Genomic DNA, 21,661 nt, shown 5'->3' with positions numbered 1-21,661 from the left:
TGTTTATTTAGAATTAAGAAAAGAAATCATGACAAAATACTAATTTTTAAAAGTTGACAAATTTTTCACAAACCCACATATCCAGAAAAATAAAATTTTTTTAATTAACTGCCTGGGGCACCTCTACAGTACTTTGTCTCTGCAATTTTGGCTGTACACTCTTTGATTGCCTTCTCCTGTGATGACGGCTTTGTAATATTTTCTATAGAGAGAATAGAAAGATAATTCAGTCTTTCCTCTAGTATGACTGGATCAAAATAATAAAGCATGATACTTGGGAGGCAGAAAATATGCAACTTTGCAGAGAGTTCTACTCACTGAAGAATACAGGTTTGTACTCCTCAAATACAACATTTCTGATAAATTATATTTCATGGGATTCTCATATAAAGCATAGTGGGTTTATAATTATGTTGTCAATAAAATGCTGCTTTATTTAGTATATTCTGACAGGAAAGAGCTTCTATTTTGACTAGGAATTAATGTGAACAGAAATTTCTGCTTATAATCGTGCACATCTGATGTAGAATTATTCATAACTTAGATTCTGGCTCACTAACTTTCAAATACGTTTCTTCTCTCCTCTTCTGTCCTCCTCATTCTGGGGCCAGGCACCACAGGACACATTCCTAACTCAATACAGTGTCTGTCTTTGCACTGTCATGTCACAACGTGATGAGTTGGCCCGGGGGGCAGGAGCAATGTTCCTGAACCCACAAGAATATCAGGACACTTAGCAATAACTTACTATCCATGGCCACTGCGAACCACACAAATATATTCCAGTAAATGTAAGCTAACAGTATCTTCACCTCAATGTCCTCTTGACCAGCTCCTGAAAATGTCTGTAGCCACCAAATGCTTGCATAAGAGTAATAGAAGAGAAATTCGAGCAGAAAGAGACAGTAGTCTTAATTGAAGTTAAAATATCTAATTTTGCAGATTTTACAGAAACATATTGTCACAGTCCTTTCAGGACTGCTATAACAAAATAGCATAAACAGCAAACATTTATATCTCACAGTTCTGGAGGCTGGGAAGTCCAAGATCAAGATGCCAGCAGATTTGGTGTCTGGTGAAGGCCCACATTTTAGAAGTCATCTTCTAGAGTAAGCTTACGTAGTGGAAGCTCTCTCAGGCCTTTAATAAGGGTACCTATCCCATTCACGACTTAATCACCTCCCAAAGGCCTCATCTACTGACATCACTACCTTGGTAGTTAGGATTTCAACATATGAATTTTGAGGGGACACAAACGTTCAATCAGCATGTGTGACCACATGAACCCATTCCCAAGCCCCTCTCCAGGACTTGGAAGGGGCTTGTACAAGTGAGGGGCGCTGAGAATCAAGCTTCATTAACTTCCTGGTGAGTCCACACCTCCTCGAGATCTCCCGGCACAGACTTCCATCCTAAGATAGCCTCATGCCCAGGATGGCGTGGCTCCTTGAAGAACCACTCCTGTGGTAGGTACTGGAAACTGCAAACAGGGAGTAGCCAGAGCCTGATCTACTTGACGTATTCTGAGTCCCGTACTCTCTCTTTCTCTCTGTCTGTCTGTCTCTCTCCACTTCTAAGTATTGGCCTTGTAATTCATTCTCCCTTTTGTCTTCCACTTGTCCTGTAGATTTGACTTTATATAGCGTGGGCTCCCTGAAGAAAGACTGCCCCAGCTTGCCCCAGACCCGAGACTCTGCCCATAGAGAGCTCTCCCAGGGACCCTAGGAAGTTCTTTCTAGATGAGACACTTAAGGCTTATATGCATATGAAAAAATGCTCAAACTCACTGGCAATCAGGAAAATGCAGATTGAAAACCACAATTAGATATCACATTGTTCTCATAATACAGGCAAAAATTTAAAAGATCAATAGTTTCACCAGTTGGCACAGTTGCCAGCGAATAGGTATCATTACAAAATATTACTAGGGAAACCTTTACTGGAGGGTCAAAGTTCATAACGTGTGTACCTGCTGATCTATGTACGTTTCAAAAAGCCTATTTTACAGAATATCCTCAAGTTTGCTCAAAGATGTCTTTTGAGGATTTTTTTAATTGTGACATTAGAACAATGAAAAAGTTGAGGCAATATAACTATCTATCAATGAGAAACAAGTTAGATTATGGTTCATCGATATTGTAGGATAGTCTGTAGCTGTTTAAAAAAATGACTGTTCTAACATAGAAATATCTCCAAGACAGATTAATATGTGAGAAAATCAAGTCAAAGCACCACGCATGTGGTATAGTCACATTTCTCACGCACTAAAAATTTTTGAGGCCAGACCGGTGACATAGTGGTTAAGTTTAGGTGCTCTGCTTTGGTGGCCTGGAGTTCATGCATTTGGATCCTGGGCACAGATCTACACACCACTCATCAAGCCATGCTGTGGCGGCATCTCACATACAAAATAATCTTCCACACAAAAAACAAAACACTTTGAACAAATCAAATAACCTTTTGGAATCTCAGTCTCCTCCTTTGGAGAGAATTCCTCTCACTTCCCAGCTGCTGGCAAATTAAAAGTGACAAGGGATGTAAAAGAATCCTATAAACTGTAGAATTCTCTATAATTCACTTCTGAAAATTTATCAAACAAGAGGGAAGAATGACTTGAGGACCCAAATCCTTGGCTTCCTATAAGATATCCCTCTTACTTCTGAAGTCTCATAGTGTCTATTAAAGATTTCCTAAGAAGTATATTGTTTTGCTTTCCGCTGGAGCTGACTCACGTAGCATAGTTTGATTAAACACACCTAGTGAGTGCCTGGCACACAGTAGGCATTCAAAAAATGGTTGTGGAATGAATGACTAAATCACTGAATGGAAGAATGAATGCCAGGGTAAACGGGGCTAACCCAGAAGACATGCTGGTCTTGGGGACATCATGCTAATGACTCCAGGACGACAGATGAAGTGCACCTTGATGGAGTATTGCACTGTTATTTACATGATCGTCAGAGTGAAATGAACAGAAGTGAGAAGAACAGAATCCCAAAATAGAATGCACACTATGATTACAACTATGAGGAACGAAATATTTTTAGAGATGAGTCCTGGGAAGCAAACACAAAACTGAAAACAATTAGTTTGTTTAGTATGGTGATATTGTGGGTAAATTTTTTTATTCTAGGACTTTTATAGTGTTTCAGGTGATATATTTTACTTAAATTTCTTTTAAAGCTTAACATCTTTGCATTAGGAAAGAAATAGGCACTCATTATGGAAAATTAGGAAACTCAAGAAAAATTGAAAAGAGAAGAGAAATTCACTCCCAGAGTGATGACCAAATGACTGTAGCTATTAACAGATTGTGTCTTTCATTGACATCTTGCCACATTTTTTTTTCCAGGAAGATTAGCCCTGCGCTAACATCTGCCCCCAATCCTCCTCTTTTTTGCTGAGGAAGGCTGGCCCTGAGCTAACATCCATGCCCATCTTCCTCTACTTTATATGTGGGGCACCTGCCACAGTGTGGCATGCCAGGCAGTGCCATGTCTGCACCCAGGATCCAAACCAGCAAACCCCGGGCTGCCAAAGCAGAATGTGCGAACTTAACCGCTGCACCACCGGGCAGGCCCCCACATTTTTTTATATCTTGGTGGCAGATATTTTACATATTTGAGTATTGGGCATATTATTTCCCCCGACACACACAGCAAAGTATTGGTGAGCTCGTGTTTTTGATGAAGAGCTTGTGTTTTGGAGTCACTGACTTTGGGTCCAGTCACTCACTGACTCGCCTACGTCCTGTACTTCCTCTCTCTGAGCTTCAGGTTCTTCAGTCATCAAACGAAGATACTGTTAGGACATGCTTCAGATGCGAATTATTTCATGTAAACTGTATAGCTCAATTCTAGACACATCATAGGCACTCTAGAAGGAGTAATTGTGGAATAAGCAATAAACGAATCAAGTAGGGGAACTTGACCTGATCCAGGAGATCAGGGAAGGCTTCTCAGAAGAAGTGGCATTTGGTCTGGGAGCTGAAGGCCGAGCAGGAGTTTACCAGGCAGAGAAGGGGCCAGGGGATTGGGAGGTGGAAGGGCGAGGGGAGGGATTTTAGGTAGAGGGAACAGCACATGTCAAGTTGACACGAGGAAGAAGGGACTCAAAGGCAGGTCAATGAGAAAACAGGTCAGGGAGCAAGGGGTAGTGTGATGCCCAGAAAGGCCAGGGAAGTCAACGAAAGCCAGATTGCACAGGGCCCTGATGTGCCTGGTGCGGAGTTGTCCTAGAGAACAACGGGGGGCCACCAGAAGGTTTTAAGGCGGTAAAGACCTAATCAGACTTGTGTATGTAGGAGAATGCTCTACGTACCACATGGGGCATGAACTGGGGAGTGGGCACAGTGAACATGAGGAGGCCTCATAAGAAGCTGTCGTCCTGTCTCTGGCAAGAAATTGTTGTAGCTTAAGCCAGTTCGTCCTTCATCCATAAGTCTCCCCTTCATGAGTAAACAAATACTTGAACCCATTTTATTACTAGTTGCTGCCCAGCTCTTCGCTTCCAATGCATCTAAAAATGCACCTTGCTCAGTCTTAGAATCTGCAGGTGTCCAGTGAGCTGGACTGAGAGAGTCAAGAGGCCTATTTCCACCAAGCCTGAGGAAGATATAGAAGTGCTCCCATTGATGGAGGAGAAGGCTGACCTGGAGGACTGCGGCACGCACCCCAGGTTTATATTCCAGACCACCAGCCACTATAATTACACATTAGCAGTCCTCAGAAAGGCACAATATAGATGCTCGCAGCCAGGGTCTCTGTTATAAAGACCCTGGTCTTGGTTGGTTATTAACTGTACTGTACGAAGCCTCATAAACACCTTTTTATACATACAGTGCAACCTTTCAATACAACAATCAAATGCTTTTCAACAAATTACAGTCTCCTAGAAAAGGGACCCCTTGATTGCTTCCCAGAAAGAGGTGGAAGGAGACTTTAGACAGAGCTTGCTGGAAGCCTGATGTTTAGAATCATGTTTGCTTTGGGCTGAAAGTGCGAGCCTGGAGCTGAGAGCTTGAGCAGCTCTGGGGAAATCAGGGCCAATTAATCCAAACCCAGCCAGAGAAGAAATCAGACGGCAGAAATAATTTAACCAACCCAATCTGCTTTACAGATGAGCATAATGAGCTCAGAAAGGAGAGGCCACTGTCCCCGGTCACCTGGGAACTCAGGTGGAACTGGGACAGCAATTTCAGAACCAGCTGCCAACATCCTCCTTGGGCACAGCTGGTGGCGGTGTTCAGATCCTTTCTTGAGTGGACTTTGTTAGTTTAGAGTCTGTCATCTTGTACACAGAATACTGAGTCCTTACCCCCAACACCTTCTCCTTTCTGTAATTCTCTCTCTTATGCCCCCAATCGAGCAAATGATTTCTGCTCTTATAAAAATAGATCTTTAGATTTCATAGACCCATAAAATTCACAGACCTAAGGTGGCAAACTTTTTATTTTGCCAAGTAGGGACAATGGAGAAAAACAAGCTAAAAAGACAATGACCCAAGAATATGTACAACTTGCAATGACCAGCTTTCTTACAAGGAAAAAACATGATTATCAAACGAGAAGGAAATAAAAAAGAGAGAAAGACAGAAATAAGGAAATATAGAAATTATTTTGGTGGTTCCCTGGAGTGGGTGAGGGGGTAGTTTGACCACAAAGGGGCGCAAGGGAACTTTCTAGGGAGACGGAAATATTCTCTATCTTGATCGAGGTGGTGGTTACAGGAGTGTATACATTTGTTACAAATCATTGCTGTCCATTAGGAAGTGCTCCTTCTGATACAAAATCCAAAACAGGGCAATTTATAAAGAACAAAACTGCCACATCCTGATCAGGCCTACCCTTGTGGGACCCAGCCTTGTCTCTGAGTTTGGAGCTGGACTGAGGGGACAAGGGGGAAGGAGGCAAGGGTCGCTCCGTAATGCAGCTTCACCCCTGTGCCTTCCCCACCCACATTCCACCCAAGAGAACGCTGTGCCAGAGGGGGTTTCTATTCAGTGTCCTAGACAGAAATCATCCAAGGGCAGAGCCACAGAGCCCCTGTCTTTGACTTTGCCCTGATGCCTTGGGAAGGAGCACAACCACTCTTGGCTTCAGCATCCTCATCTGACCATTGAGAAAGTCATCACCCACCAGGGTTAAATGTGGGACTCCCTCGAGCGTGTCTTGAGAGTTCAGGCCCTTACACGGTCAAGGTGGGCTGAGCAAAGCCACTGAGGCTGGTTTTTTTAGTTCCAAAGTTTGCTCCGTTGCTTATAAAACAGGAAGCTTAAAAGGAGGTGACTGAATGCTGACTCGGGCATCAGAAAGGCCTGAACGTGAATTCTGGCTTTGCGCTTTCGAGCCATGTGACATGGGGCAAGGAACTGATTAGCCTCCGTTTCTCCTGCTGTCAAATGGGGATAACAATAGTGACCTTACAGAGACACTGTGAGGATGGAATAAGATAACATGCAGAAAGTTGCCAGCTCAGTGTCTGGCACCTAGTAAGGTTCTGAATAAATATCTAGATACGATTCTAACTTCTCCGTGCAGCCAGCGGCAGTGGGAGAGCTTGCACAGGTAGGATGCGGTTCTTGGAGGCTCGGTTTCCTTGCCTCTAAAGCAGTGAGGACACAGCAAGGTGCTGCATACGGAATGCTGACCCTCTTGCCTGGCACAGAGGAGGTGCTCGCTAAGTGAGAGCCATGGCTGTACCTGTGTTCACGGAGAGCTCGGCTCACCTTGGGCCGGGTGTGGCCATGGGACAGTCAAATTTGAGAATGATCACTTAATTGTATCAGCTTCTGGTCAGTCAATACACATTTTCCTGAATTGTTTCCAAGAGTGAAATAGGAATGACTGGAGCCCTCACGCCAACACAGGCTGTAAGATGAGCAGAGCGTGTTTTCAGTTCTTCCGTTGGCAGGCACCTGCTCTGCTGGGTCACAGTGGCACTCTCGGTGCCAGGAAAAGTGTTGAGCACCATCAAGTGCTCAATAAATATTTGTCGAATGAATGAATGAGGTCACGGAGAAAAGAGTGAATGAAAATAACGTGTCTGAGGCCTTTTGAGCTCTTTACTCAGCCAAGTATGGCCATCTCTAGACGCCAACTGACGGCAGGGAGCAGACAGAAACACTGGAGAGATTCTCAAGCGAATGGCTACAGCCACAGCCCAAGCTCAGTGTCGCTTTTCCTAGAGTTTGGCTTTTCAGCAGATGTACACACCACATCTCTAGGCCCCAGAGTCCCACCCACCTAAGAATGTCACAGGATCAATGTTCCCCAATGACCCAAAAAGGGTCACAACCTGGTCAATCGCCACCACTCCCTTAAATCAGAATGCAAAATTAAACTCCTGATGAGCTGAGAACAACAGGTTTGCAACACTGCGTAAAACTAAACCTACGCCGAACAGTCGACAAAAATCAAAACCAAAACTAGCAAGAATTTCTGGTGTTCCAGGACTCGTTCTTCTTTACACTTGGGTTTTAAAACTCCACAAGACACCAGGAGACCTCTAATTGGAGCCTGGGAGAGGGGCCGAAGGGCCAGTCGCTAGTAAAACCGAAAGCATTTATTTATTATTTAATTTGTTTGCCCATGAGACTTCGCTCCTGATGTAACATCTGGTTTTCATTGTAGCCCAACTTTTACCTAATTGTACAGCTGGGGAGATTAAGGCACGAGGGGTCACAGGCCGAGCCCAGCCAGGACCCAGCCCCCTATGAGGGCTTTGCTCCTCGCTTGAGGGTAGAGACCACACTCCTTGCCCCTGGTCCTCCGGTGGAGACCTATAAATAAGAAAGGAATTACTCTTTCAAGTCCCCACTCTCCCTCCTTCTGATTTTCATTAATGGTGGGGCTGGGGGCTGAAGGCGGAGGCGGGGCGCTGGGGAGATGGAAGATGCAGGAGGAAGGGGCAGCAACCACAGAGGTTCCAGACCACCGGCAAGGCGGGGTGAGAGGGTGGGGGGCGAGTGGTGCAGCGTGGACGGAAGCTGCTCTTCCGGGGGCCCTTTGTCAAAGGCCAGCTCCTCTGACCCAAAGTGGCTGGCACAGGGCAAGTAGAGTCCATTTTCCAGCTCCAAGAGTAACAGGGAAGAAATAGATTTCAACAGTAACATCAGGAGGCTGGAATGGAAAAGGAACAAATCCTGTCTGGAGCAGAAGCTGCCACTGAAGGGGCTAAGGGAATGTTCTTCGCTGGATTCAAATCTTATCCTTACCACTTCCAGTGTGACCTTGGGCTAGTTGTTCAACCTCTCTGAGCCTCAGTTCCCTGATCTCATGGCATTCTTGGGAGGATTAAATGAGATAATTTGCATAAAGTATCTAGTAGAAATAGCTGATGCTTTAGTAAGCACTTAAAAAATGGTGATAATAACCAGTCTAAAAAAATTGCGCAAGATGCCATACTTTATTTTACGTCCATTTAAAGAAGTAAGCTCACCTTCAGGGTTACCTGGAGAATGACGTGTGATGAACAAGGACTGAGCAAGGATTACAGGGCTAGTTTGAGCCTCCCACTGTGCTAGCCTCTAGGGGAGCGAGGGTGGTGTTGACCCAGGATCACGAAGATATATAACAACAAGCAAGGAAATTAAAATCTGTCTGATGACACAGGAAGTGCTCCCACGGAACCGACAAGTAATAATTCAGGATTCAGTATCTGCTAGCCGAAATGAAGGCTACCCAAGTCAGACTCAGAATCAGTGAGGGCTGGGATTGTTAGGAAACACTTCACATAGGAAGTACGGCTGGATCTGGGTTTTGAAGGACGGGTAGGAGTTAAAGAGGTAGAGTGGCCCCAGCAGAATGTTCCAGAGCACAGTGTAAACAATAGCATAGCGATGGACTTGGGTGAACTTGGGCCAGAGACAGTGTAGGACTAGTGAGAAGACCAGCCTAGATGGAGAAATGGTAGGCAGTTTGGGCACAGAGGGCAGAGTGCTACATTCTGTGAGGTCTTGAAAGGCAGGGACAGGTATGGGCCTCCTAGGGCAACGGGCTGCTAGCTCTGGGCTATTGTGCTGAGGAGGTTGATGATTCAAGAGGACTTGAGGAAGCTCACCCACACAGACAACAGGCATAGGACAAGACGACTAAAAGCCGGGACGCCCTTGGGATCTTCTGGGCTTCCTGCCTTACCAGGGCTTAGCCCGTCTTCCCCAGTCCATGAATCTTTGAGTCGGGGATTTTTTGCTTTTTCTCTGCATTTCTCTGCGTGTTCCATTTCTCTGCATTCCCTGCAGACCCCATTGGCCTTGGTTGGGGTCCACGGCAATGTATATACCCTGGCATCATAGCATCTAGGCCAAGTGTAGCCTAGCTTCACTGCAGCCCAAGGCTGCTCTGAGGGCCCCAATTAGTTACATCCAATTAGCCAAGACTTTCAGAACAATGAGAATGTAAAGTGAGACAAATCAGACTGGGAACCAGATACCCCATTCGCTGGAGTGCCCTTCCACTGTTTAGATACAGATTTGAGTGTGGAAAGACAAGACTAAACGGGTACAGAGACAATCAGACTGGGCCTTCAGAGCAAGTGGAGATGTGGAGACATTCGTGCTGGGCCTTCAAAGCAGTCTTCATGTGCTTTGGGATGACTTTGTATTTCTTGCCCAGATGCTTTCTGGAATGGTGGAATAGAAAAGTCACATACTTTGGAGGGAACAGACATCAATTAGGATCCTTATTCCACCACTGGGCAAGTCACTGGACTTCTCCGCCTCTCATTTTCCTTGTCTAAAAAAATGAAGACCTTTTGTTTCAAAGGTCAAATAAAGCCATGAGTGTTAAAGCACCTTGAAAAGGGTTCCTGAATATATGGTGAGTGCCTACTGTATACCGAGCACTGTGCAAGGTGCCAGGGGTGAGTGGGGATGGATCAAAGAATCAAGACGTGGCTGATGGCACATTTCCCAAGTACAGTCTACATAGAACCCAGGGATGTCATCTGAACACACCTGTCGCATTGTCACATTGTGTGTTGCGGTGGGTAACTAGAATTCTTCACTGTAAGTTTTCTCAAAATATGTAATATGCTTATGTAAATTGGGGATATTGAAAGGCAATAAAGTGTTTCTCATTTCTCTAACGGAGCTCAGAAATTAGAGCAATCTTCCAAAGAAAAGGGCCCTACTCACTTGCTGTCCTGGGTAATGGGGTGCTTCTGAGTTACAGCCATTGACCTTGCCCAGAGCAACAGCAAAGGAAGCCCTCTCTCTTTGCTGACAGGCCTCAGTTCCCAAACCATTTCACTCAGTAACATTTATCTCAAGGGACATCCCAATATCTCAAATAAAAAGAAATTTTAATTCAATTTGACTTAGGAAGCCACAGGATATTTCTTTTTTCAAACTGTGATTTTGAGTTTTTGTCTGATAAGCAATAAGAACGCTGAAAATGGCTCTGGGAGACTTGATGGTATAGGGAAAATCTTCTGAGTGAGACTTCCCTGGTTTTCGCTTCCAATTTGTCTCCTAACCCTGCCTCCCACCTGTGCAAATCCACCACCCTCACCGGAAACAATCAACAGAGTTGTCAGCAACTGATGAAGCTATCAGACTATCTTGAGCCAAGGGTAAGCCAGCCATCAATGCTATCACCAGATCCAGCTTTCCTTTTCCAAGAGTTACACCGCATAAAAGAGGGTTTTGCTGCTAAGTCCAGCTCCCACGTCCTGAGAGCTTGATCTAATTTACCATTTATCCACCTGGTTTCTACTTAAATTTCTAAGAGAAAAATCAGCCTCTCAAGGTGGCCAAGGTTGAGACTGAGATTTCTCCTCCCTACCCTATATTAAACAATGACTGAGGGTAAGGGAGCATTCCAGCCTTAAATATTTGATAATGAACAGCTCTGAGAGGAAAAGGTCGAGCTGTTTTGAACCTTGTTCCCAGAAGGGCAATGAGTATTATTAAACACATCCATTACAGCGGACATACAAGGTATGAGTTTCACGACCCTGGAAGAGAATGCCTCTGAGACTTCTAGGACACTTATCTCTGGAAATTTTCCTGGGGTCACCTGGTCTGCTCCCTTCCACTCCCATATTTTTCAGCCCAACTTGAAGGTAGACTAGAGAATCAAGATAAATGCATAGAGAATATATTTCCACTGCCCTTTACAAATGGAGTACCTCAAAGTAAGACTTTACACAGTCAGAATACCTTCAATAACCTAGTACTCCTTCAGGAGTCCGCACTGAAGAGAGCTCCTAAAAAAGGAAATCAGTGTTTAGGCTAGAATCTCTTCCCCATTAGGATGAGAAAGAACCAACAAAGATAGCACCTTCTTGTCTATCAGTGTCTTATCCTCACTCTCAGCTGGCACTCACTCACTGCCCCCTTGCCTAAACCCTACCTCTCAGCCCCTTAAACATGAGTTTTCTCCTTCTACCTTCCTTCACAACTGGCTTCTCACCCAGCTCTGAGCTTGAGCAGCCCCCGTTGTTATTATCAGCACCCACCTCTTCTAATTGTCTTATATGTGTTAGATTTGCATCCCTAATCTTGGTTACAAGTTTCATAAGGGTTGAGACTTAATCTCCTTGACCACTGACAGCACCTGATGATAACAAACACATAGTAGGCTCTTACCAAGTATTGGTGAATTCTTTGGGGACTGTCAACCAAGTATCTAGAGATGGAAGTAACGCTAGTTTAATAGTCTCATTATGTATTTGTTTCAAGCAATAGAACTCAAGTTAGGAGAACAAACTAAGGAGCCAGTTTGCTCATTTCCCAACCGTCTTCTCCATTACGTACTCCATCACGTTAATACATTACATACCTTCACTTATTAATGTTGTTTAAAAATTTGCCAGAAGCGCACACACACACACACACAATCACCATTCTTTTCATTTGTGTTTGCCTGTGCAAGGAACACTAAAGAACTTAGTTCTCCGTTGCTGACTCTCTGGCCAGGCTTTAAAAAGTGTGAAAAAGTGGGCAGGCCCTGTGGCCGAGTGTTTAAAGATCCGCCCACTCGGCTCTGGTGGCCGGGGTCCCTGGGTTTGGATCCCAGGCGTGGACCTCCTCCATTGGCAGCCACGCTGTGGAGGTGTCCCACATACAAAGTGGAGGAAGATTGGCACAGATGTTAGCTCAGGGCTAACCTTCCTGAGGTGGAAAAAGAGGAGGATTGGCAACGGATGTCAGCTCAGGGTGAATCTTCCTCAGAAAAAAAAAAGCTTGAAAAAGGGTAATGTGTAGATATTAGTGTCTGATTGTAGGAGGTGGAAGAAATCTGTATTCTTCCCTTCGACAATTCACCCTGCATAGGAAAAAGTGTCATTTATTGTAGAGAGAGAAAATGCTAAATCTGCCCTTCAGATAATACATCTCTGCTTAGGGAAGTAGAGATTGGGGGGCAAACACATTGAATCACTCCTTCTTTCATTATTTTTGACATTGATTTGTCATTAGGAAAATTTATTAGGCTCCAGATTAAATTGATTTGAAGAATCATTAATTCATGGGATGAAGCCAGAGCTGTTTGGTCTGCCCATGCTGAAATGAGGCAGTATTGATAAAACAAAGGGGAAAATACCAGAGCCATTTAAAATCCACTTTTTCCTACCTGAAGGATTATTTTGGACATAATTTGGAGGAGATACGCTAATAGTCGACTTCAGTCAACTTTTCTCCGGAAGAGGATTTTTCCAATACATAAGTCAAAAGGACCGATGGATATTAGTTTCAGAGAAGTTATTCAGAAAAAAGAAAGTTACCAATTGACCTATTTCCTCAAAAATAAGGATTAATATGCAGCCTCCCCCCTCCCCTCACAAAGAGAACCGGAATCCAACTTACCTGCACCCCAGCTCTGCCTCTTCCCAGATAACGGCCCCCTCGCGACAATGACGATTGTCAGTCAAGCCAGAAGTAACCACCTCATCTAAAGAAGCTTATCCTAGTGTGAGACAGGAAGACTGTTGGTCTGATTCCCTCTCTAACACCTTAAAAATTACTGTGGAATATAAATTTCTGTGGAACATACCATAAAACGTATTTCCCTACTTTTTCTCTTAGTCATCTTCTGCTATATATCCAAAAGAATATTAGCCCCCCCAATCATTGTATTAATCAGGATTATAGTTTGCAAATGATCAACCAGACTCAAGGAAAAAAGGCAATTTTTTGGTTCATGTGGTGGAAAAGTCCAGGAGTGTAATGGGCTCAGGCAGGGCTGGAAGCAGGTGGTCAAATAATGTCCTCAGGACACGATTCCTCTCCCTCTCTCACTCTTCCTCCCTTCCACTCTCTCCCTCCCTCCCTCCATTTCTTGGCTCAGGCAGGCTCTCCCCATGTGGAGGCCTGCATTAACTTTGGGTTTTCATCCCCTTTATAACTAGCAATCCCTGTGGAAAATGGCTTCTCTTTTCCAAGAGTTTCCACAAGAGTCCATGAATTGAATCTCCTTGTCTTAGAAGGGAACTTTTAATCTCTCTTTTATTCGCTCATCAATTCAATTAATCTTCTTGTCCATCTTCCCATTTCTATCCCACTCTCTATCCACGTGCTAAGTTTTGGGGTCAAGGTACAGCCCCTGCTTTCAACCTATCCTTGTTTTGAAGCTGATTCTTTCTTACTGACACTTCAAGTACACAGCCCACAGCATAGCTGTTGCAACACCCATCCTTGAGGCATAACAAATGTGGCCAAGGGTGCCATGGCCACTTTTCACTTCTCTAGAAATTCCTCAAAATGGCTTAGTTTTCCAGTTAAATGCAGAAAGTCCTGGAGGACAAGCATTGGCTCTAAGAAAGGGTGAAGAGTTTGAAGAGTTAGGTTTATGATTAACCTTAGCACTTCTTGACACAATGACATTTGGGGTCCTCTGGAGTGCAGAGAAGCAGCCCAGGGGAGCAGAGCCCTGGAATGCTGCATGTGGCAGTGGAGCTGTACGAAGTGAAGATGGAATATTCCCAAAGAAGAGTTGGGATGAAATGTCTTGAGACCAAATAAAAAGAACTATAACTTCACACACATAGGCACTTGGAGTTTAAATACACTACGGGCTCACTCCAGGCTTCACTCAGGCTGTGCCTGTATTTGAGTGTATGTGTGCCTGTGTGTATCTTGTATATTCTTCTGAAAATTAAGGAGACTCCAGGAGAAGGAGCCGAGGCCCAGGCAGAGGGCAAACCAAGGAGAGTACAGTCTCTGAGTGATAACAGGATGCCTATTCCATGGATGCTGCCTCCTCCCTAAAACCTAGTGGTCCTTTCAGCCCCTTGAGATCCATACCAGCCTGGATGCCTGGAGAGACCTGGTCTGGTCTCTCTTCAACGTTATTCTACTCCATCTGGCATCCTTGGGTTTAGTTTTCAGATGAAAGGGAAGGTCTCACCCAGAGGACACTCACTGAGCCTTTTCATCAGTGTATCCTTGAGACCTCTGGCTTAGGAAAGATTCACGGACCTGAAGACGCCCTCAAACTCCACAACGTCTGCGTCACTTTTGCATCAATGATATTTCACAGGAAATATTTACACACATTGAAAATCCCTAATGATTAAGCATTTGACTACATTCTAGGCACTATGTTGAATGAATTTTATACATCTTCTCTTGTTTAATCCATCTAACAACCATGCAAGAATAAATATGGTTATTCTCCCTTGACAAAGTATCAGAGAGGTTAAACAACTTGCCCAAGGCCACGTCTCATTAGTAGAAAGCCAAGATTTAGACTCAATCACTGTGCTCTTTCCAAAAAATTTAACTCAATGCTTTTGACACAGGGGCCCTGAGAAAATACTTGTGGAATGAATGAATGCATAAATGAATGATTTCCCCATGCCTACATCGGTCCAGTGTCTCCTGTCGTGTTGCTGACTCTGACGCGTAGGTAACGTCAGGGCAGTGAAAATTAGGAAACTCGTGAGTCTAGCAGATTGTCCCATTCCCATTCTGTCTCTTAGGAGCAATTGACAAACTGAGTCCCAAGCAGAGATCCTTAGCTGAGCCTTAGGGATCTCGGTCGGGTTCATTAATGCCATTGTGGTTCAAAGACGGTCAATACTTGAGCCGCTGCCTCCCATCAGACTGCATGAAAAAAAGGAATGCAGCTTCTTCCTGTGTTTTGCCCAAGCACAGTATGTTGTGTGGGTAATTTCTGGTCTGGCCAGTAAAAACCTCCGGGAGGCTTCCTTTAGGTCTTTAATTATGAACTGTAGGGGACACCACAAAATAAATACTTAAAATGTCTAGACAACCAGTCATCAGAGTAGGATAATTAACTTCAAACATTCTAAATTGTTGGAGGAGTCGTTATTCACCTTCTGTAGTTCTTTCTATATCCTTCCCCGGCCAATATGTCTGCAGCAAGGAGGCCGGCAACCGGTTGAAACCTTCTCCTGATACAAAGCAGTCTCTTTCCCCAGCTCTTAAATGACAAGTCACAAAATGACCAGAGAACATACCATAAAGGAACATAAACTGAGACCATTAGTTTTTCCAAGGAAGGAAAAATCTCTCCACTTTTTAGTTACATCAAAACAAAAAGCAGCACTAAGGCCAATTTGGCAAGGAAGAATTGCTATTTTATTTATTTAGTCTATTTTATGTATTTCTGTCTTAATTTTTTATTACTAAAAAAAAATTAATCAGGCCAACCTGATTCTTGATTAATGCTCAGTAAATTTGCCTCTTGACATCTAAAACGTGATTAGGCTGCTGTTGAGCTTGGGCTGTTTCTCCCCCTACCCGTTCTCACCTCCCACAGACTTCCTCCACGGAAAGATTTTAGCATTGAGCACACATTAATTTTGTCGCGATCCCAAAGCAAAACACTCCATGAAAGAGATATGGATTTCACGATAAGAAATTGCTGCGAATGTGTCTCAGACTCCTGCCCCCACTTCACGGGGGTCTGTGGGGGCCTTGTTATTAATCAAGTCCAAAACTTGAACTCAAACAGCCTGACTTTGCTCAACGAGTGGGTCTTAAAACTACAAGCCGTGTGAGTACAGAGCTGAACTTGCCTCTGAGGCAAAGGAAGGCTGTTCAAAATGTCAAGAGCTTCCTTCCACACAAGCTTTCACCTCATCCTCCCAGCAGACAATCTTTTATAAGACACAAAATAATTAATAAGATTCTCATTGTTTGATTCCAATGTCATTTTCCTTTAAATGAAAGGAATGCCACATCAACTGTTATTGAAAGAATATTTTATACTACATTTATAATGACCATATTTAATTGCTACAGCTCTAATTAAAGGTGATATCCGATTACATGCATGTACTTTTTAAAAACCGTAATTGTCTTGTGCAAGCCACTGAATAGATTTAAGAATCTTCAATAACAAAATTACATTAATAGCATATGCTATTAAATATGATTGATGGCAAAATTGGACCCCTCCTGGTTCTCCACCACACAAAAGCACACACTGCTTTTGAAGATGGCGCCTGGAGTGTCAACAAGAGACAGGGAAAATAGACTGGTACCACCAAGGCCTGCCTTTCCCTGAAGAAAGCTCAACATCCTGGTAAGAATTAAAGGCGCCTCTAGCATTTGAGCTCAGGCTAAATGGGTTGATGGAAATTTACTTGGCTGGCTCTGTGTAGTAACCCTGCTCCCAATGAAAGCCGGGGAAGCCCATGACAAAAGGGTACTCGGAGGAGGGCAGTATCTTTAAGAAGGCCCCTTGCAGAGTGCCTCTCCAATAAGAGCCATCATCTCTAGGAGAAAGCACGAGCCAGCAGCAAGACTGCACTTAGCTGTACAAGTGAGTATGGAGAGTCGATTATGTGTGTGCCTCAGATCCTCTACAGCCAACACCTTCAAGATCCTTCATCAAGCTGGAAACTCCAGTCAAAGAACAGGGAAAAAGTAAAGGAGAGAAAGAAGAGCGATGCTGGATTCCAAGATCAATGGGGTGAACCAGAGCTAAAATGGCAAAGAATTCTAACAGAGAAGAGAGAAGGAAGGGGAGCAAATGTCTGTGGCTGACTTTTTCCCATTTGGTCCTTATCTCAATCCTCTGAGGATAGGGATGAGGACATTGAGGCTCAGAGACAGTAAGTAACCTTCGTCCTTTAGACCCCCAAACCCACGCTCTCTCAACTAGCGCGTGCTGCCTCTCACAAGGTAAAATCATGGAGCATGTCAAGCGACCTATTGTGCTTCAGATTTAATACACTATTTGGTTCTTCTGCTCCCGTTTCTGGGTCTGTAGAGAGAACTCCTTATTCGGAAGGGCAACAGTAGCTAAACCATTTTGGACTGACACTTCAGGAAAGATTTGTTAATGGGCAGCTGGGATCAAGCCTTGATGTTCATGGATCACGGCTCAGAGTCCAGTGGGAAGAAATGCAGGGACATGAAAAGATTGCAAAGTCAGCAGTGACGTTTCTAATTCTGATGAGACAGAGCACATCCAGTTTCTCTCGCTCTTCTCCTGTTTGGGTCTGGTTGGGAGGAAAAAGCACAAATGAAACTCCAGAGCCCTGGATCCACCTACAGGATGGCCACTCTCACTCCTTAGCTACCGTGACATAAATTGACAATGACCTTAGCTACCATTACTTGGGTGTAATAGACCTCAACACGTGCAGGTACTGCGCTGGGTGTGTTACAAACCTAATCTCATTGACTTCTTTAGGAAGAAGGTCTTATTATTATTATTATTCTCTTTTGATAGCTGAAAAGTCAACATTCCAGGAAGTGAAGGAACTTGTACCAGGTCTCACAGTCTACTGTCAGAGTTGTCAATAAAACCCAAGATCAGCTGATTTTGAAAGTTCTGCCCTTAACCACAGGCCTGTACAGTCTCACTGGAGCAGGACGGCTGAAGCTTCGGGAAGAATGCAGCCAAGCAGGTGGATGGACTTGGCCTGAAGGCCCTAGTTTGTTAACCTGAAACTGGCCTCATAAATGTTTATTGATACAAGCTCATTAATTTTCATTGTATTGGTTCTGAGATGGCTGGGAGAAACAGTTCTCTTGGTAAGAGTAAGGTAGAAAGGCAGAGGATGCTTTAGTGAGCCTACAGTTTTCCAGTTGCCCTTTCCTAGCTACTCAGGTGGGAAGGACTAGAACCATCTTCTTTCCACCTCCACCAACGTGATGTTTAAGGCTCTGGCTTAATGCCCATCTGTTAGAGGCGTGTGTCTCAACTCTCCATCACACACAGATGGTGCAGTATAAACTAAAGCAGAGACAAGATTTCTTGGTCAATTAAGCTTCCACATACTGGACCATAAAACCACACCGCTGACGGACAGCGATGAGGAGGGTGAGAAAAACTTGACTCCTCATATATTTTTTCCAGCCTAATTGAGGTATAACTGACAAATAAAAATTATACATATTTAAGTTGTACAACATGATTTTTTTAAGATATACAACATAATAATTTAATATATATATACCTTGTGTGATCATTACCACAATTGAGTTAACACATCCGTCACCTCACATAGTTCCTTTTTCTTCTTTGTGGTGAGAACACAATATTTACTCTCTTAGGAAATTTCAAGTATACAATACCTTACTATTAACTATAGTCACCATGCTGTGCACCAGATCCCCAGAACTTTTTGATCTTATATGTGAAAGTTTGACCAATATCTCTCCATTTTCCCCATCCCTCCACTCCAGGCAACCACTGCTCTGCTCTCTGCTTCTATGTATTTGACTTTTTTAGATTCCACATGTAAGTGAAATTGTACAGTATCTGTCTGTCTCGTGGTACATTTTAAAGGAAGTAATGTGATCCACTCTAGAGAGAATTCTAATGGCCAATCCGTATAAAATATGTTTCATTTAACTAGTAATAAAGCAAATGGAAAATTTTAAACAAAGAATATAACATTTTTATCAATGAAATTAGCAAAGATTTAGAAGAAATTGATATTAGACAGCAACAAAAAGGAACATAGTACTGATCCATGCAGTAACGAAGATGAGTCTCAAATGCATTACGCTAAGCAAAAGAAGTCCTAAAGGCTACGTACCGCATGGTTTTCTTGATGTAACAATCTGGGAAAAGCCAAACTGTAGTGACACGAAACAAGGACCAGAAGTGGGGAGAGGGCTTAGCTACACAGGGACGTAGGAGAATGCTCCGGTTGATGGGACTGCTCTATGTCTTGACTGCAGTGATTTCCCAACTACACACATTTGCCAAAATTTGGAGAACTTGACATTAGACATTGTGAATTTTCCCGTAAGTAAATTACACTTTAATTTTAAAATGGAAAAACTAGTCTAATCTAAATTTTTTTGAAAACAAAATATTTTAGAAAGTCATACACAGAATTTTGACAGTTCTTACATCTGGCAGTAGGTAAGAGACATTCTTTACTTTCCTTTTTGATCCCCCTAAAGTGTGTGAGATTCTTTAGTCTTATATTGTTTTGTTTATAGAGTCTGGAAAAATAAAATTATTTTCATGTTCATTAAAAAGGAAGAAAGAGGGGCCAGCCAGGTGGCGCAGCAGTTAAGTTCGCAGTTCTGCTTCAGTGGCCCAGGGTTTGCCGGTTCAGATCCTGGTTGCAGACCTACACACTGCTTGTCAAGCCATGCTGTGGCAGGCGTCCCACATATAAAGCAGAGGAAGATGGGCACGGATGTTAGCTCAGGGCCAGTCTTCCTCAGCAGAAAGAGGAGGATTGGCCGCAGATGTTAGCTCAGGGCTAATCGTCCTCAAAAAAAAGGGAAGAAAGATAATGCCCAGTGTTAATGATTGAATAATAAAATAAGCACCCTTATACGGCACTAGGAAAAGTTTATATTCATGATGTGGTGATATATCACAAAGGCATCACAGTATGAACGCCTAGTTTAGTGTTCATAGTAGGAGGAGTGAAAGTGTTGCCAGCACATGGATATTCACTGAGTTATTTATAGCAAAGAAAACTTTGAAGAATCTAAATACCTAATGATAGGAGGTTGTGAAATGAATTATGATATATCCATTCAGTAGTGATTATAATCATAAACATTAATCATAATTATAATGTAGATCATTTGATATAGAAAGATGCTCAGTGACAAAGAGGCATATATATTATATAAATGTACATAAAGTACTCCCGTTGCATATTTTCAGACATAACCAGTTATTACATTTAGGTAATAGCATTCTTTCAGTCTATTGTTTTTTGCATTTTTCCTTTTTTTTAATAACTAAATGATATGTTCTCAAGTATATACAAGCACATTACTATTATATCACATTATTGGATTGTTTTTTTCATCTTTTCTTCTTTATCCTTATTATGGCTTTTTTTTTTTCCAATTCTTTAGTGTCTGATAGGAATATTGTTGTATCGACAAGGAAAACTTTCTGAGGTGTTTTTTGCTGCCAGATTTTTAACACTTCTGTGTCATTTTATTTTAGGTTTGTTTTTTTTAACCAAGTTGAGTGATTTCTACCCTTTTATAGACGAGTTTATTTTATTATGATTCACAATGTTTGGAGTTATTTCCACCCATTTTCTTTTTTTCCCATTTACATTTTCTTTCTTCCCCCCTCCCACTTTTCTGTTGCATTTTAATGCAATGTTCATTTTTTTAATTTCCTCAGACAGTTTGGAGTTTACCAATCACTTTTTAATTTTTTTTGGTGAGGAAAATTGGCCCTGAGCTAACATCTATTGCCAATCTTCCTCTATTTTATATGTGGGATGCTGCCACAGCATAGCTGGATGAGTAGTATGTAGGTCCTCACCCAGGATCTGAACCTGGGAACCCCAGGCCACTGAAGCAGAGTGCGTAAACTTAACCACTGTGCCACCAGGCCACCCCCTCACATCTTACTTTTTAGTGGCTCCCCTTTAAAGATAACTTAGCAAGATATAAGAATCTGGTTTGGCCATTATTTTCCTCAGCACTTTGAAGATATCATTCCATGGTTTGTGTAGGAGTAGCCTGTTTTGTTTTGTTGTGTTTTACCAAACTTTTTACTTTGAGATCGTTATGAGATCCCACGTACCTTTATCCAGGTTCCTCCAAAGGTAATTTCTTGCAAAAGTAGTACAATATCACAACCAGGCTATTGACATAGATATATCAAGATGCAAAGAATGTCCATCACCTCAAGTATCCTTCGTGTTGTCCTTTTTATAGCCTGATCCATTTCCTTCCTGTCCCACCTCTTTTATAACTCCTTGTGGCTACTAATCTCTTCTCCATTGCTATAATTTTCTCACTTTAAGAGTGTTCTAGAAATAAAGTAATCAGTAGGTAGTCTTTTGATATTGGCCCTTTTTACTCAGTGTAACTCTCTGGAGATTCATGCAAGTTGTTATTGGCATCAGTGGTTCCTTTTCATTGCTGAGCAGTATTCCCAGGTATGGAGATACCACAGTTTAACCCTTTACTGTTGAAAGATGTCTGGGTTGTTTCCAGTTTAGGACTATCATGAAAACTTCTAAAAACACTCATGTACACATTTTTATGTGAATAAGTTTTCATTTCTCTGGAATAAATGCTTAAGAGTAGAGTAGTTTTGTTTATCAGTTCTCTGAGCACTTTAGACACACTAGTCTCTAAGAACTAAGGCTTTTCCTCAAATTTAGAAAATTCTCAGTCATCATCTTTTCTAACATTACTTCCTTACTGTGTTCTCTATTTTTTTTTTCCTTTTGCAACTGTGGAGATTCTCAATGTATAATGTTTAACTGCTATTTCGTCCGTGTGATTGGTGAAT

The sequence above is a fragment of the Equus przewalskii genome, chromosome 3 (assembly GCF_037783145.1).
Source record: "Equus przewalskii isolate Varuska chromosome 3, EquPr2, whole genome shotgun sequence".
Lineage (NCBI taxonomy): Eukaryota > Metazoa > Chordata > Mammalia > Perissodactyla > Equidae > Equus > Equus przewalskii.
Note: the sequence above shows the minus strand (reverse complement) of the source record.